Genomic DNA, 14,438 nt, shown 5'->3' on the forward strand with positions numbered 1-14,438 from the left:
AGCAATACTTTCTAACTTGTGTTGTCTATGAGAAGAAATCAAATCAACACTGCCCTCTGAGTACATGCCTGTTCAGAGAACACCTCATTGTTGCCAATATTTTTGGAGGCTTTCTATTGGATGTACCTCCAGTGTGACGTGAAAGCTCTAAAAGAAAAATTAAGCTTTCTTCTTTATGGTCACATTTTTTTGAGCCAAAAGCTTCATTGATTATTGCTCGGCCCTGCCACTCTTAAGTTATTACAACAAAGTGAGTTTGGCTCTTTCAACAAATTTGATTTTGCAAAAAGAAAAGATTTGTCAGCTCTGAATACATTCAAAAGAATGTAATGCTGACTCTATAGAGGATCCCATCTGTCTCCCACAGCCAGAAGATTCCCTAGCAGAAAGGTGATGGCAGCTCATTGCCATTTGTGACTCATTTACTCTGAAAATGGAGATTAGCAGAATTATGATTCTAGATTACTCTGGGCAAAAATTGTTACTGGGACTGCCTTTCAACTAACAAGCTTGATGAGATTATTCACACCTGCAATCCTGGCTATTGCGTAGTTTTAGGTAGGAAAATTGTCATCGGAGGCAAACAGAATTGGGGGAAGGGAAGTGAGAACTTATCCTAAAATCAATTAAAGTAAAAGTAGGGAAGGGACTAGAAATAGAAGAGTACTTGGCTAGCAAGAATGCAGCTCTGAACTCAAATGCTAGTACTGCCCCAAACCAACTATATTCTGTACAATTGTTACATTTTTGTTATTTCTTGTGTACTTTAGTTATATCTGAGCATTTCTCTAATATAGTGACTACCAGTCCCTTGTTCTAGAAAAAATTCTTTATAACTGCAATAAAAATTTTTTCCTAGAAACTAGAATTTTTCTTTAAGGACATTTTCTTTTGTTGGGAGAGTTCTTTGAAAAGCCACAGAGAGTACAAGTTAAAAAGAAACCTTCCATTGTCTACCTAATCGTGCCAAACATCCAAGTTTTAGGGAAAATTGATGGTGACATTTCTGCAAACGGCCCATGTCTGGTTTTGTTGAGTGCTATACACAGGTAAGCTGAGTATTGTAGCTACATTTATTGAACAAATAAAGAGAATTTTTTTTCAGAACTCCTGGGAAAGCTGGAAGTAGGCTGGGAAGAACTCTAAATGGCATCGCAGGGTACTCTAACAAGAAATTTTATTAAGAAATATGTGCTATGGAGCCTTTTCCCTAACTCACAACTGATTTATCAACAAAATATCTAGACTTCAGAGATGTTAGATTAAAATTGTTTAGCAAGTTAAACTCAAAGAAACACAGCCTTTATGGTTTCCCTCATTGGTGATAATTAATACTCATCTAGGCTGTCCTAGCAGAACATCACAATAGCTCAATATGTACATATGAACACATAAGTTGATGTTAAGCGAAATGAACTCCAAGTTATGGAAATAAGTTGTTTATCATTGTTGTTATGTTCAATGTTCCATGTGAAAGTATGCCATTTTCTTTTGTCTTTTTTCCCCATGGTATTAACCCTGATGTCATTGTAACAGAATTTGGTACCCTGGGTATTTTACATACGTTATTGGAACTAGAGGAGAGGAGAACATCAAAATGGAGAGACAAAGGGTCAAAGTTGAGCCAATGTAGCAGCAACATTTACAAAACTATATTCTGTGAACTAACTGTACAATTGGGGGGGAGGGATTGGGGGAGAAATGGGAGAAAAATAAGTGAGGAGGTAACAAGCTTGATAAGAAATGTACTCACTACCTTACCTATGAAACTGTAACGCCTCTTTACATCACTTTGACAACAAATAAATCAATTAAAAATAAAGGGACAACATAAAAAAATTAAAAATTGTTTCAGAACAAAAACACATGAGGAACATGACTGGGGGAGAGAGGTGATACATAGTTGAATCTAGCTATCCATGAGTCCAGAGTCCTGACATTATTCATCCCATCATCTCCATAGGAAATTCAAAATGATTATATCATCCAATTCTAGGGGTTTGTTTTGTCTATTTAGGCTTTTTGTTTTTGGTTTGTTGTTGTGTCTGTTTGTTTGTTTGGGCCTGTACTAGGGTTTAAACTCAAGGCCTTGCATTTTACATAGCTTGCTTGTTCACAGCTGTTACTTTCCAACTGTAGCTATATTTCTAACCTGGCTTTCTTGCTGGTTAATTGGAGATGCATCTCTTAGACTTTATTGCCAAAATTGACTTCAGAAATGATCCGCTAGATCCCAGCCTCCTGAGTAGCTAGGATTTAGAGGTGTGAGCTACTGATGCTCTGCTTGTTCCTGGACTTTATAAAAATATAGGAACAAAAGAAGTCTCATTTAAAATAATAATCCTTTGGTACCTTTTTATATGGTGCTTTTGTTAAAGTCTTATCCTTACACAATGAGAAGGGATTAATAAATCATAAAAATGAGAGGACCAGTGAGATATAGATGTAAGTTGGATAAATGTTATCAATTGGGACATTTTATCCAAAGGGGACAATAACTATCCCTCCTATACTTCCTACTAAGTCAAACAATCTAGGATACTAAAAACTACATTTCCACAATTCCCTTAGACTTTAGAATATGGAGTAGATTGTGAGTGAGAGGAGCTCTTGCAATACTTACATGGTAAGTAAAGTTGGGCAAGCCAGTTAGGGCTAACATCAACAATTTTTTGGGTTTATTTGTTGTTGTTGTTGTTGTTGTTGTTGATACTTGCTTATGTCATTGGAGACTGCAATAGAAACAAGGCACAGCTTGATGATTTCCAGAGTGTTATTTCTTTATCTGTTCAGAAGTTTGTAAGCACTGGATTTTCTGAGAACCCTGTCCTGCTGGAAGCACCTATCAGACATTAATTTCATAGAACCTAGCCTAATAATTGTCATTGTAGAAGAGCCATAGGAATAGATATATAGATTTAAACTGGCAATAGTTTTGCTCATAATCAGCATGATCACTCTAAACAAATTTTTCATCAAAATAAAGAAAAGCAAATGTCTTCTTTCTATCTTAATGTATTCGGTCTTATTAATATTTAGAAAGTACCCACCAGGTGATGACATTTTTTCTTCAGTTTATGAAATACTTTACCACCATGGGGTAAGCAAGTATACATTTCAAAGCATTTAATCCCCATCAATAAAACAAACAATTGAAACAGTCAAATTGAGCAGAACTTCCGTAGAAAGCAATTTGAATGGGCTTTGTTCTATGGCCATATGTTCAGTGTGTAGGCTTTTCACAAAGCAAGGAGGGCAGGTAAATTTATTTGCCTGCCCTCAAACAAGGAATGCATAGGATATTTTGCTTTTTGTATCTCCATATTCTAATAATTCATCAACCTGATTTTCTATCCTTCCCCATCCAACTACCCCAATCTTCTCCAAGGAGATTCTTCTGGTCCACTTGTAATCAACTATTATCTAATAATTCTCAGGCTATTCCTCACTCTCCCTGATATGACACTTTGATTCCTATTACTTTTTTTTTTCTGGATGTTGTTCCTATGATACTTACCCTGATTCTATCCAGAGTGTGAACTGAAGAAGTTATAGGCTGGCTTTTTCAGTTTGGCTTTTTGTTTGTAGGCAAGCTGTGAGTCCCCAGCAGCAAGAACTTGATATTTGTTAGGCCTTCAATAAATATTTTCCAAACAAAAAGTTGTGTTTTCAATAGATATTAGTCCATCAAATGTCTATGAGCCCTTGGACAGAGTGTAGAATTTTTATGGCACTAATGTTCCAATTCCTTTATATTCCAGAGTGGTATATGCCTAGTGCTTGCCAACAGAGTATGAAAAGAAGTAACATAGATTCTTTCTAAGATGCTGTGCTCAAATAGGGTCCATTTTCTCTCTGATGGCCTGAAATAAAGAAATCCAAAGGTCTAAATCATTAGGGGGTCATGAAGAAAAGATGTATAGATCCCCAAGCTGCCAGTAAGGAAAAAGTCTTAGGGAAACTTATTGTGCACTTACATAAGTAAAAAAAGTATTCTATGAACAGAAATATTCTATTAACACAAATATTTGTACAAGATTACTTCTAGAATTGTATTTGTGACAATTAAAAAGGAGAAACAGTCCAAAAGGTCATCAATTAGTAGGTGGATAAACATTGGAAAAACTTCATTAATCAGCAATTAAAGGGTATGTACTAATAACACCTACACAGAATGTAAATAAACCTTTAATATTATTATGCTCAGGAAAAGATGATAGGCACAAAAATACTGTTTCCTGTATGCTTTCAGTAATATAATATTCTAAAAAACATAAAACAATAAGGGCATAAGTTGGAGTAGTAATTATTAGATTCTGGGGACAGAGAAAGGAATTAAAAAGAGATCAACAAGGGAACTTTTGAGGGCAAGAAAAATTTTAATGCTTCAATTGTGATGGTGGGTTTTCAGCTACAAGTATTCGCCCAAGCTCATTGAACTGTATACTTAAAGAGAAATAAATTTTAAGGTATATGAATTCTTTCTCAATAAACTTGATTTAAAAAATTCTGTGGTATAAAAACAATGGAATCCCAGAGTGTATTTTATTCATAGACAGATTTGTATGTATCAACCGAACTAATGCTTTAATGGCAGGGAAATAAAGTCAAACACTGAACCAGAGTCTGTTTTGGCATGCTCTAAGAAGTCCTGCATGATCCTGAACTTACAATAAGTCCTCAGGAAAGACACGTTGAAGTAAATTTAATTTCTCTCCCACAATTTTTACATGCTGTAGTTTGCCTGCCATCATCCATCTATTCATTTGTCTGTGCCCTCCTCTCAGTGCAGGCCATAAAACAAAGATGCCTACCTCCATACTCCACAAACTCTTTTTTTCCCCCAAATATTTCTCATGCAAGCAATCAGGCATTGGTTTGTTTTATTCACAAGAAGATTTTACTTTTTACCTGCTGGAGCCACTTAAATGTTTAATATCCATAAAACTAATTTTTTAAGAACACAAATGGGGATTCCATTGCACTGAATATGGAATCATTTGGTGTCATAGCAACAAGCCTTTTTGTACCATTCACAGTTCATTAACTAAGGGTAGCTGTTGAGTGAATTCCTTGACCTTCTTTTTTATCCATCTTACTCATAGATTTGGAATCTTAGGTTTCCAAAAGGCTGAGATTTCCCTGCCTTTCCAGCTTAAAACCATCCTTTCCTACCTTGTGGTGGCTTAATACTCATAATGTTTCACTGGATGTATTTCCCAAAATTAATCACAATAAATGAAAGTACTTACAAAAGAAATAATTTAAGGAAAAAGACAGAGCCTTTGTTTATGATTTTTGTAGAAACAATTCCTCAGGAATGTGCAGTAATAATATCAATGCAGTTTGCAGAAAAGATAGTTGAAGGCTTTAGCATCAAATGTGCATTACAATCTCAACACACATCTTTACTAGTTGTGCGTTATGGACATGTGATTTTAGTCCCTTGAGATTTTAGTCCCTGTTCACCTGTTAAAAATAATAAGATATTGGAGAGGGCGAGAAGGCAGGAGAAAAATGAGGGAGAGGGCTAACAAATTTGACAAGAAATGTACTCACTACTTTACGTATATAACTGTAACCCCTCTGTACATCACTTTAACAATTGAATTAAATTTTAAAAAAATCAGATAAACCAATCAAAAATAAAGGGTTACAACACTATACATTATTCCTCCCATGGGCTATTAAACTGGTAAATAATTTCTGGTGGAGGGATAATGCTTAACAGAAATCAACAAATATTTTAAAGGAAGGAATATCAGGGTAAAACCAAATATCACTACGTCACTCAGAGCTGAGCTAGTCCAGAGGAAAAACTACTTTCAAACCACTGTCAATTTAGTGCAACATAAGGTGAAAAACTAGGCACAAAACACATATGATGGGGCTGGGAACATGGCCTAGTGGTAGAGTGCTTGCCTCATATATGTGAAGCCCTGGGTTCAATTCATCAGCACCACATACATATAAAGACAGAAGTGGTGTTGTGGCTCAAGAGGTAGAGTGCTAGCTTTGAGCAAAAAGAAGCCAGGGACAGTGCTCAGGCCCTGAGTTCAAGCCCCAGGACTGGCAAAAAGACAAAAAAAAAACCCACAAAACAAAACACATGTGGACAGAAACTGTATGATTTTGCAGTGGTAGTCTCTGCCTGATACTATATGTGAAGAGAGTTAATAAATGTTGAATAAAGCTAGGATGCTAGAATCACTTCATCATTACAGATGTTATCACCCCAGTGGGTTTTGGTTTTCTTGTATATGATGAGATTTCTTGAAATGTTACTTTTATCTCTGAAATGCTATTGTTTATGGCTCCTAAAAGAGAACAGAACCTTAAGGGTTCATCTGGCTTAATATTCTTCTTACTGTCCCTGCTCTTATCAGGAGAGCACTTAAATTTGCGACAGATTTTCACACATCTTTTTGATGGAATGGATGTAATTGACATTGCTTGGTATTTCTAGACCTTCTATTATATACTAGTAATAATTTGCTACCCCATCCCAACAAAAACAATTCAGTGCCTACTAAAATATCAAAATTGGCATGCCAAGATTGCAGTTACTCTAAAATCTAGAATCAAATAATCTCAAGAAGAGCACTTGTATTCTGGAGTCTACTACAGTACTCGAGATGTTACATCATTCCTTAATATTAGCAGGAGCATGTGCAAATAAAATCTGTCTCCTGAGACATAGTTTCACTTTGGGCAAATAATTAGTAAGAGAGACTATTAAAACTCATCTGTGGTTGTTAGCATTTGAAAAGATGCACTTTGAAAATGACTATGAAAGAGGACATTAAAATAGAGGAATTAAATTTGGTTATGGTGCTCTTTCCAATTTGGATGGAAGGACAGGTGTGAACACATGATAGGTGAATCAGTGGACAAATGGTAGAGAGAGTATTGTCTTCAGTACAGTGACTTTCCTGAGGACTTTGTGTGACTCAAAGGAGCAGAACTGTTTTGGGAACAAATTAGGTACTCAGTCATTCTTAAGTTGAAATAAATATATCTGCTTTAAAAACATGTTAATGATATGCACAAAAAGGCTGTCCTCTTCAGCATTCCCTATAACAAAATTTCTTCCTTAAGTCTTAAGAAGTTAATTGAAAGCCTAGTGAAAATCGCTAAAGTTTGAGAATTAAATGATAGGAGAGCTATTACCATGGTTTATTATGGTGAAATGGGAACAAGAGCAGGGAGCAAGACAGATAAGGAGAAATGATAATAGGTTAGTCAGACTACAGTGGGCTATAGTAGGCAGCAGATAGCCACAGAATTGCACACCTAAACTTTGTTCATGCACACCTGTTTCAATATCATGAGATACTCCCGCACATCTGGTCTCCAGTGAGTCATGTTAGTATCTCAGTTCATGGAGACAGTGGCTCTTTGATCTCTGCACAAATATTCCTCCATCCTCTGGACATCAAAAGAGGAATTAGAGAATTACTCTTTGCTGAGGAAGCACTGCATAGGAAACTATTGAAGAGGCTGAGATGCCCTGATCCTGAGCTAACTTAATAGACAGGATTCTGAGTTCTCAACTCCTCCCACAATTCTAATTAACTCAGATCATCATATGTGAATATTTTTGGATGTTGAGATTTGAATTGAATCGGGTTCCATACTGTAGTGATTAGCACTCTGGACTCTGCAATTTGAATTGAAATAGAAGAAAGAAGACATACTTATTCCTGGAACTTAAAGCAAGGGGCCACTCATATTGAAGATGTTATGACTCACCATAATGCTCCCTGTAATGTCTTCAATGGCTGAAAGACTTCTGTGCGTCTAAAATGTTCCCCCAATCAAATTGCTACATTGACATCTTCTTATCAGGTAGTGTTCTCTGTTCTCAAGCTACTTCAGGTTCCAAAGGAAATGTGACACCATGTTGAGTCTTCAGAGTCAACCTTGATGCTTAGCTGGTGAGTACTTGGCACTACCAAATATTATACGTGAGTAAAGCACTCTTGGTAAAATAACTCCTATAGAAAACTCTGGTCACATGAACTATAAGTGACACAATGCAGCAAGCACTGTTACTGTTTCAATTCTACGTGAGGTAATAGGTATGAAGGTGATGGAAAAAAACTCCTGCCAAATAATGTAGCCACTAACTGAGAAACACGGTACAGAACCTGACAGCCTTCTCACTACACTACTGCTCCTAAATAGCCACTCTTACTTTGGTTCCATGACAATTCACTTAGCTCCTCTCATATTGGGTCTCATCTTGGGTGAACAGTACTGATCCTAAGTCCTGCTCCCTGTCTCCTGGAACAAAATCTCCTTAATGCTGACATGTTCAATGCTCATTAAAATGAAAAACTCCTTTGCTGTATCTTAAGCCTAATTTCAGTTCTAGTCCTGAGGAAACAGGTTTCTCACAAGATTGAGTACAGTCACACCCATGGTTATGATTGTTATCATGAAGGCCACAAAGAAAATCAACCAAGGGAAAAGGTTCACCGAGCAAAGGCTAGAGGAGGCCGATACCTACTTGCAAGTCGTCTTGTGGAATCACACAAAATATGCTTAATTCTTCCAAAAGTCACCTTGTAACCCTGTGTGTGATCTGGTGTCTAGCAGAGAAATTATCAGGGGCATTGTTTAGAGAATGGCTATCTAGGCACTCTCTACCTCAGTAAATAACAAAATCCTAGACACTCAGAAGAAAGCAAATGTCAGAAATATCATGATGTTTTCACAAACAGATGAAGCATAGTAAGCAATTTTTGAGTTCAGGGAATGGTAAGGAACCTTCTAAAACCCATGGTCTCAGATGGTAGCCAAGAGTCAACCCTACAAACAGGCCTTCCTGGGAATAGCACGTAGGCTTCTTATCAGTTTGTTTGTTTTCTTATTGTAAAGGTGATGTGAATAGGTTACAGTTACATGTCAGGTAATTAGTACATTCACTTTTGAACAGTGTCACCTCTTCCTCATTATCTCCCAGTTTTCCCCCTCCCATCAAGTTGTAAAGTTCATTTCCATCATAGTGTCTAGTATCACTGCTAAACTGGTTCCCCTTTGTCCTATGGTCTCCAGGCTTCTTCCCTTCCCCAAATCAGATAAACTTATTTACAAGACAAAGGGTACAGCAATGATAAACAGCACCAGACATAATGGAATACCCCCCCCCCAAAAAAAAAAAAGGAAAGAAAAGAAAGAACTGCAAAAAGTATAATTAAAAAAAACCCTCTTCCATTTCTTGGAGTTTATTTTGATAAGTATCATTTTATATGGTCATATACACATAGCTGTTGATCCCTTGTGAGCCTCTCCTAAGAATATCTTCTTTGGTTCTCACTCTTTGAATGCTTAGAGTGCTATTAAATTGTTGTATCAGGTTTTTTCTTTTCTTCACATCTGGCCATTCACCATCATTACATTAAGAAATGTGCGATTAAGATTTATATCACAGGTATATACCCCTAGCAGCCACAGCTTCAAATACTGAATACAAGGAAAAACAAAACCTCCTTCATAAATAGAAAGTAACTATATAGCACAGGAAATAAACCTCAAAGCAATGAGTAAATATATAATTTAAACAATCTTCAAAAGCAAACCTAATGCATATTAAGAAATACATATAACAGAAAAGCACTACAGAGAGAATAGTCAGGGAAAACCTTGCTTTCACAGGTGCATGTGAGCACATCTGAATGAAAGAATGGGTAGTCTTGTGAAACAAGCAGATAGCGTGTCTGGGACAGAGTTAGAAAGGAGCATGCAGTCCCTGTGATGGAAATGCACAGGATAGCAAATGAGAGATATAGAATAAAACTGAAGATACTCAGTGTCTTTGCCTTGGCCAGAAATTTTATCTATGATCTGACCACTGTTTAAACATGGGAGATTATCAGTGTCAGGTTGACAGAGTCAATAGCTTTCTCTGGTTTACCAGGATAGAGTAAAGCCACCATTACAACCATGTTTGTTGCAGCAATCTTCACCAAAGCCAAAATATGGAATCAGCCCAGATGCCCGTCAGTGGACAAATAGAGAAAATGTTGTATGTATACACATCCATTAGAATGAATGATATTCTACCATTTGTAAAGAAATGAAAGATCTGGATAAAATTTTTATATAAAATAAATCAGATCCAGAGAGACAAAGAATGCATGTTTCCCTTATATGTGGAAGCTAGATTTAGTTTATAAACTCCTTAGTAAATACGTTGGATAATTTGCAAGTGGTACAAATCTAACTGAAATGTGGTATTCAATAAAGATCTCAGTGTGAATCTTTAGAAAGGCAAAATAAAACATCAGGAAGTGGGTACTCTAAAGAGGGTGTTTCAGGACCAAAGGGAAAGGGGTAGATGAATGAAGAGGAGAAGAGGGGGAGAATGAAGTCAAGAGTCCAGTATATACTAACTAAAAAATTAAGAAGAGTGAGGGAAGGGGTGTGTTAGAATGTTGGAAGGAGTAATACTGATGAAGATATAGTATATTCATAAATTGTTTTGTTAAATAACACCTCCTTTGTATAACTACTTAAAGATAATAATAAAAACTTAATATATCTCTAGTCTAGTTAAAATGATGTATCAATTAATGATGGAAATATGGGGGATAAAACATAAAAAATATAAGGAGAAAATTGAACTGCCAATACTATTCGATTTCAATGCTTAAAACTTCAGAGCTTAAAACAGCATGATTAGTCTATCATTAATGATTTGTCTATCATTCTCTATGTCTCTAAGAGATGAAATAGTTTATAATTAGACCTACTTGAATGGAAAGAACTGGGGGATACCAAAATCAAGAGACAAAAGATACAAAGACAAATGATCCCAAAAGCAACTCTTACAAAACCATTTGGTGTAAACCAGCTGTACAACTCATGGGGGGGGGGGGGAGTAGAGGGAAAGGGGGAAGGGGGAGGTGAAGGAAAAATGAGGCAGGAGGTAACAAGTTGAACAAGAAATGCACTTTCTACCTTACATATGAAACTGTAACCCCTCTGTACTTGACTTTGACAATAAAGGGGAAAAAAAGAACTGTTAAACACATATGAAAATACATCTTGACAGAGAAAGGACAGTCTATTCAGCCAATTGTATTGAAATAGTTAATGTTCATATGCAAAATGAAATAAAATTAACTCTGGTAAGACTTTATGCTTGTATACAAATATTAATTTGTCAGGAACATGAAATGCCAAATGCTAAAAGATAAGGTGCAAGGTTGGGTCTGTCAAGCTTTGAGTACTACACTGAGTTGATTGGTATTTCTAAAAACTGCCCCTTGAAACCAACCCAGATGCCCCTCAGTAGACGATGGGTCAGGAAAATGTGGTACATATACACAATGGAATTATATGCCTCTATCAGAAAGAATGACATTGCCCCATTTATAAGGAAATGGAAGGACTTGGAAAAAATTATACTAAGTGAAGTGACCCAGACCCAAAGAAACATGGACTCTATGGTCTCCTTTATTGGGAATAATTAGCACAGGTTTAGGCAGAGAATCACAAGAGCCCAATAGCTATACCCTTATGATCACATAAGATGATGCTAAGTGAAATGAACTCCATGTTATGGAAAAGATTGTTATATCACAGTTGTAACTACTTTCAACGTCCCATGTGTATCTGTAGCTTCTACTATTGATGATGTTCTTGTATCACCTTCCTGTGGTTGTATCTACACTATTTCTGTAATCTTATCTGAGTATACTGGAAACTGTCTATACTGGTATTAGAACTAGAAAATTGAAAGGGAATACCAAAATCGAGAGACACAGGGTAACAAAAGACAAACAACTACAAAAGCAATACTTGCAAAACTTTTTGGTATAAGTGAACTGAACACCTCATGGGGGGGAAAGGGAAAGGGGGAGGAGGGAGGGGGGAATGAGGGACGATGTAACAAACAGTACAAGAAATGTATCCAATGCCTAACATATGAAACTGTAACCTCTCTGTACATCAGTTTGATAATAAAAATTTGAAAAAACAAAACAAAACAAAACTGCCCCTTGGAAGTTGAAGTTTTTAAAAGAGGGTTAAAAAGTTTTGTATGATGTAATTCGATTTCTATGCTATTTAGCAATTTGGCTAAGTCTGGATTCTTGTGTTTGTAATTCTGTGATTGTAATTCTTGCATTAAGGAAATTTTTTCATTTGAGTTCAAAAGTTTTCTAGGCAGTATCTCAGACTAAAAAAAAAAAAAAGAAGAAGCTCTTTGAAAACAACCAGCCCAATGCTGTCAGAGGCACTTGGTGCCTCTAGGTTTCAGAGCTCTTCAAATGGAATTGAAGCTAAAGTGTAAATGTTAAAGCAGAGATTAGTAAAGGAATTGTTCCAAAGTGGGAAAAGGAAAAATTGTGGCTACCAAAATGATTTTTTAATTGCTATTCCATTTTGTCCATAGGTTTTTGTAACAGTTTCCAACAGGCTCACAAAGAAGGACAGATGATTCCTGCAAGTTTGTTAACTTTGGCCCTCAGTAAGTTCCACCTAACATCTTGATTTAAAATTACTTCTGTGTGGGCCACCTTGTTGCCTTTAATTGAAGTAAAGTGGCTTTATGTACAGCCTCATGATCTGAATTTGCAATTTGTGGCCTGCTGGGTCAGAGAAAGGTCCCTGTGAAAGTCTCTGTCTTTAAACATCCAGCAGAGTCATGGGAACGGAGTTGTGTTGGAACTCAAAATAGCAGAGTGCTAGCCTTGAGCTGGAGAGCTGAGGGGTAGCACTTAGACCCGGAGTTCAAGTCCAGCGACTAAGAGAAATGCCAAAGGTGCATTTACCCCAGAATGGAAAAGTTACTCCTGGGACAAGGTAATGGTGCATACAGAGGCATCAAGCCACTGCTTGGATAGAGATGGTGTCAGATCTTAGAGTCACTTGCGTTTGGCCATTCAAAAGTTAATCAGAGTTGGCAGGTCCTAAAGAATAGTTTGTAAGTATTCCTTTCTAATGCCCATGTCTAACTACTTTGTAATTGGGCAGAAACTTACCAGTCATCTGTGATAGTGGGTAGTAAAGCTAAGTTGTCAAATGGGGGGATAATTTAAAAAACCCAACCCCCTGCATCTGATCAAAACCCTAAATGGCAATGAGAAATCTGAGTTGGCCTATCTGTTCAGAAAAAAAGGCTTGTGGACCTGAAATTGTCTTTATTGCAATCTAAAGCCTACATAGGTAATTTAGGCACTGTTAGGTCATCAGAGATCAGTTTCCCCAGCCAGTCAGGAAAATACTTTTGCAAATTAAAATGTAAAAAGGATACATTGCTGTAGCCCAATAAAAAGTCTGTATAGTTGTTAAAAGTTAAATGTTAAATGTAATTTCCAGTTTGGAGTAAAGTTCCCAAAGGAAATCGAATCCTGGCAACCCCTTGGTAAAGTAGGCCAAGGTTATAAGACCCTGGCTAGGAAAGGTCAATGCCCCTGAGTCAGCCTGAAGAAGTTACAGAAGATCGATGATCTTTGCCTCTCAACTCCCCTTTAAGATCAAGGCCCAGAGAAATGAATCTGAGGACCACTGCTTAAACCAGTGGGGTGCCAGCCTGAAAAAGCCAGTGGACTTAGAAAAACAACCCAAAATATTGGGAAATTTCACTAAAGTCTGGCCTTAGATTAAGCTTCTTTAACCAGTATATGCAGAAAGTTGCAGACAACCCACCAGGAGGTGTGACATTCTATTGGAGCCATGGGGAGACACTGCTGCCTGTTGCCTGCTGCCCCTACATTCCCCTGCCCATTCTGTTTGGGTTAAGATCAAGGACTGCCTGACAGGCATCTGAAGGAATCTACATCTTCACCCTGAGCACCTCTACAGTGGTAAACTCAAGCTGCAAAAGCTCAGGAAAATGTGAAAAAAATGGTTAAAAAACAACAACCTGGGAAAGGAATTTAAAAAGTAAGGATTGTCTTCAGTTGTCACAGAATGCTTGACTAAGTCGCTGATGGTATGAGGAAGTAGAAGATGGTGTGAGTGGGGATGTGTTAAGTTTTATAAGACACAGCTTATAAAACAGTGTAGGGAAAGACTTTACAAAGAGAATTGGGGAAACAAAAATGACTTCCTATAGATTTAAAGGTTTTGGCATGTTAAAAGTGAAGAAGACAATCCACAGAAAGTTTAAGTATGTGGCAAATGGTATAAATATATCTTAAAACTGGAACTTCTGAGTAAAGTTGATATGTAATCAAGTTATCTATACTACATATAGGGCCAAATGTTAATGTTGGAACTATGTTTATCTTTATCTGTATCTATGGGGCCAGAAGACATATGTAAAGTCATCCAAATGGAAACCAGAAAGACCGCCTCATGTTAGCTTTGATAGTAGGCCCCTGTGTGATAAATAAGTTTGTAGCTTTTATAAAAGATCAGGTAAATGCAGTTCAATTAATGGTGCTTAGGCAACAATATCAACTCCTAGACTCATGAGTGTCCCC

General features: G+C 36.9%; 1 long non-coding RNA gene across 1 annotated transcript; it reads left to right on the forward strand.

Annotated features, from left to right (window-relative positions):
* Window positions 1-287: 287 nt before the first annotated feature.
* Window positions 288-14,155, forward strand: LOC125338805. The gene is made up of 3 exons (XR_007208365.1): window positions 288-299; window positions 12,311-12,319; window positions 14,069-14,155. It is a non-coding gene; the product is annotated as an uncharacterized LOC125338805 (long non-coding RNA).
* The last annotated feature ends 283 nt before the right edge of the window (window positions 14,156-14,438 follow it).

This window comes from Perognathus longimembris, chromosome 20 (assembly GCF_023159225.1).
Source record: "Perognathus longimembris pacificus isolate PPM17 chromosome 20, ASM2315922v1, whole genome shotgun sequence".
NCBI lineage: Eukaryota > Metazoa > Chordata > Mammalia > Rodentia > Heteromyidae > Perognathus > Perognathus longimembris.